Source organism: Thunnus maccoyii, chromosome 15, assembly GCF_910596095.1.
Source record: "Thunnus maccoyii chromosome 15, fThuMac1.1, whole genome shotgun sequence".
Taxonomy (NCBI): domain Eukaryota; kingdom Metazoa; phylum Chordata; class Actinopteri; order Scombriformes; family Scombridae; genus Thunnus; species Thunnus maccoyii.
Window position 1 is genome coordinate 412,107 of NC_056547.1, and position 4,686 is coordinate 416,792.

Consider the following 4,686-nt stretch of genomic DNA (forward strand, 5'->3'; position numbering starts at 1 on the left):
ACTGGTTTACTAACCTTACAGGTCAGCAACCCTCAGATAGAAACATAAGTCAAAAGTTCAGCTGACCTAGGAACAGACTTTCTTCACGACCATATATGACAGTACATAAGCACCAAGTAGCATCACAAAATAACATTACTACTATATTAAATTAAGGACAAACTACACTATCCTCTAAAGCTTATCAGTTTTACACATAAACATCTGCATAACTACAGTTTATCTTATCACTGGCTCAGGTAAAGGTATAACAGAATAAACTTAACTGTTAGACACACAACTGCCTCATCTTACACAGCAAAGAACTAAGTTTAGAATAGACACAGCACACACAAACTAACACTAAACTGAACTTAAACACTGTCTGAAACATGTATGATATATTGAAGAAATACATCAAATGATAACCTGTTATTCAGTTTTCTTTTACAACATCAGTCCTGGAGTTGGGGGTGTTCCCCAGAGATAAAGCTGAACTACTGACACACGCTTCATGAACACTTATTGTAACACTTTAATTTTCTAAAATTAAAAAACGTAATAAAAACAAAAACAGGATTTTTAAGTCTCTTTCCACTTTTATTCAAATAAAAATACAAATAATTTTGCTGCCTCAACAAATACAAATACAAATACTGGACTCTCTGCACATCCCTAGTATGTAGCGTCCTTAATGTAATAATAATAATGATAATGTCACTAATAAGAGAACTCTGCTAACTAGAGTGTTTGGAGCCGTTTCTAAATAAACTCTTCATGATGAAGGATGAATGATGAAGGATCATGTGACCCAGTGCAACAACAGAGGAATCAGATATATCAGCTTTGATACAAACACAACACTGGTTAGTAGATCAGTTCACTGTTGGTTTGGATCCAAACATGAAGACAAATATTAACATTAAACAGATTCTTCATCCTCATTTTAATGAGTTAAGTTGTTTGGATCTGAGTTTTGTTCTCACAACATAAATAAAACTAGTGAACATTCAGCAGGATGTGATGTGTGTTGAACCAACGTCCCGAAGGTCCGACGAGTCAGCTGATCAGTCACCTGACAGCTGGAGGGACTGAGTGTGTGTGTGTGTGTGTTACATTAGCATACAGTGATAACGGCTCCGTCAAACAGACTGAAATGAGTTTAAATATTTGAAGACTTGAAGTTTGAGGATGAAGTTTGTGCCGAGCGTCTGTGAGTATCAACGCTTTCTGTTCTCAGCTTCTTTAACTGATCGTTGTTGTTGTTGTTGTGTTTCAGCACATTAAAGGAAAAGTTCACATTTTCTGACTGTCAAGAGAATCTACACTGTAAAAAAAATAGGAAATAAATATAAAGTCCTTATTCTTAGAAGAAAAAACATGTTTTATTCAACATTCCTGCTTCCTGTCAGGCAGCGATCGGTTTTCCTTCATTTCTATAAAATCTAAAACTAAACTTGTTGTGGAAAAGTAATAACAGTTTAACAACATTTTATGTTTTAATTGTCAAGGTGATTTTTCTTTAGAGATCAGATCATGTTACAGTAACAGATGTTTTTACTTATATACAGTTATAAACAGTTAATACCTGGTTTATAACACATTATAATGTAGCTGTAAGCAGATATAAATGTTTATTAATGTAATATGAAAGTGTAAACACAAGTTGTGTTTATTTATTTATTTACATTACACACTGACAGCTCAGAAACATAATTATAGATGCTTTAACTGATGCATTAATTACAGCAGCTTTAATCTCAACATTTAAAGAATAAAATAATATATTCTGGCAGTAAAAGGTTTCCCTCCAGCAGGGTCGGCTGAAGTTGAATCATGTTAAATAAAGTTGTGTGAGGAATAATGACTCTGCTGTTAATAGGATTAAATGATTGACTTGGCTGGGAATCCATTTTCAATTTACATTTATAATCAGTATAGTTATTAAAACCAGTCTGCTGGTGAAACACCGACGTCTGCACGTGTCACACTTATTCCATCATGTTGCTTTTCTTCACTACGTCCTTATTCACTCCATCACTTCCTCCTTTGGGTTGGGACGTCTGCCTCCTCCTTCTTGTCCTTAAATGCTTCCTTCTTTCCTCCTTTCCTTCCTTCCTTCCTTCTTTCCTTCCTTCTTTCCTTCCTTCCTCTCTGCAGCGTCAGACTCGTGTATTTTTAGTTTCCTCGCTGTGCTTCATGTAGGTGTAAATCACGCTGTGTTTCCTGTTTCCTGCGGTGACTCTGATGATGTTTCTGTGTTTCAGTGTTGACAGTGTTCTGCTGCAGTCTGCTGACCACACAAGGTAGATAAATATTCTCACTTTAAAGCCTGTTTGCTTTAAAACTGTCAACATGTCAGCTGACAGGAAATCTGCCTCAGATGGTTCAACGCTGAAAAACCATTTCACACTGATCTCATGTTATTACTATTAAAGTCATTCAGGTTTAAACAAGACTTACTCTCCTCGTTGGTTCATTCAAAGTCACTGAACAGCAACATTTTTACTGTATTTATCCACAACACCTGTTTAAGTTTCTCTTAAAGCAACATTTAGACATTAAATCCTCTTATTGTCTTTCTTGTGTAGAGTTAGATGAAGAAGGTTGATATCACACTCAGTCAACACTTTACTTCATTAACACTTTCTTGGCTGGGAGCAGTAACTTCCTGGAGTCTGGTGTCACACTGAGGTTGCCAGGCAACCAGCTGGGACCATCGATGTATAAACAGAACTGGATACATGAACGGCGCCGGCTTTGAAGCTAATTCGACTTAGCGGCCAAACCACGTAATGACGACGTCACATGATGCTATCGAGCCCAAAAAGACTCACATTGTAAATCAGCGGATCATTTTTTGAACGTCACAACCCGAAACGACTCGTTTCACTATCAGAAGTTGATCCGTTCAGTCTGATCACATTTCAGAAGGCTGAACAGCAAGAGAGCTGAAGCAGAAGCAGCCGTCTGAGTCGGCCAGTCTCTTGTGATCATGATCCATGTCTGAATGAACGCATCTCTGCCTCGCTGTATCCAGCTCTCTTTATACATCCATGGCTGCGTCTTTATGCTAAGCTAAGCTAACAGGCTGCTGGCTGTGGCTTTGTATTTACTGGAAAGACATGAGAGTGGCATCAAGCTTCTGCTTTAACCTTTTTGTACCGGAAAGATTCAATTTGTGTAAAAAGAAAATCTCCCTTAAAAGGCAGATTTCAGTTTTCAAGTGTGTCTTAAACCAACAGTCAGTCATCAAATGAACATTAAAGCTGTGTTTCTTACTGTAATCATTGCTCCTGTTCATACTGACCATTAGAAGATCCCTTCATAATGACCTTACAATGGAAGTGATGGAGGACAAAATCCACAGTCCTCCTTCTGTGCAAAAAATGTATTTAAAAGTTTATCTGAAGCTAATATGAAGCTTCAGCGTCCAAACGAGTCAAATCAAGTAGATATCTTTCAACGTTACAGTCTTTTTAGTGCCAAAGTTCCTCTTTTTGTTACTATACTTCCACCTGCAGCTCAACAGGGAAACACTGTCCGAGGAAACACAAAGAGGGAATTTGATGCTAAAAAGACTGTAAATGTGTCAGATATCCACTTGATATGACTAACTCAGACTGCTGAAGCTGAATAGAAGCTTCACACAGACTTTAAATGACTGTGTGGACACATATCACACTCTAAACATCAGCAGAAGAGAAAAGAGAAGAAAATCCTTGTTGTTGTGATGAGCAGAACTGTTTGACTCTCAGCTTGGTGTCTGCTGTGTTTTTCAGAGATCACGTTGACCTGCGACCCGGAGAAATTCACACAGCAGCTCGACTGCGGTACGAAACCTTAAAACACCTTTTCACACTGAACTGCCTGTAAACAAATGTCTTGTTTGGATCATCCGCCGACACCAGGACCAGACTCCAGAACTCAGCCTGAAAACGACCCGACAGGACGAACATGGTCAGCTGGTCCTGGTCGGCCAATCACCTGATCTGACACACTGACCTCCAACCCAAATATGTTCAGTCTGAGCTCACCGATACAGAAATAACACGAAATACAAAATGAACTTGTGACTGCCTGATGAAACATCATGTTTTATATTCTGCACCTGTGACCTCGGTGTTCTCCTACTAGCACGTCGTTTCACCGATGAAAACCTTTTGGTCCAAAGTATTTAACTTTTTGCTAATATTCTCTCGCTAGGAAACATTATAAAGCTGTTATGCTACTTTTTGTTTGACAGCTGGAAACACTGATGAGGTTCTTCTATCCTGCGTGTGTCTCCTTCCTTCTTCTTCTGTGTTTTTACGTCGGTGCAGGTTATGGTGTGATCGTCGTGCAGAGCGTGGCAGCGAGTTTTTAACAACTTTTTTTCAGCATAGTGTCATAAGTCACCTATTAAAGTTTGAAGCTGATACCATTAACGTCCTCGCCCTTAGGCAGAGGACTCTATTGTTTTACAGTAGTCCTCTGTCTTTTGGGCTCGGTCTCTAATTATTAAAAGTTATTAAATGTTAAATGTGTTTCTTGTTTCAGGGATCCATCGCGTGTGTCAGAAAAGGAGAGCTTCACTTTACTGCAGTGAGACGCTTTTTCCTGGAACTGGTTTGTTTTTGCCTTTCCATCCAACATCTTATTATTAATTAGCAAAATAAACGTGTGCGTGTGTGTGTGTGTGTACGTGTGCGTGTGTGTGTGTGTGTG

The 4,686-nt window shown here is 38.6% G+C and overlaps 1 long non-coding RNA gene across 1 annotated transcript; it reads left to right on the plus strand.

The window, feature by feature from the left end:
• Positions 1–854: 854 nt before the first annotated feature.
• Positions 855–4,606, plus strand: LOC121912590. The gene is made up of 3 exons (XR_006100116.1): positions 855–2,285; positions 3,762–3,812; positions 4,519–4,606. It is a non-coding gene; the product is annotated as an uncharacterized LOC121912590 (long non-coding RNA).
• Positions 4,607–4,686: the final 80 nt, after the last annotated feature.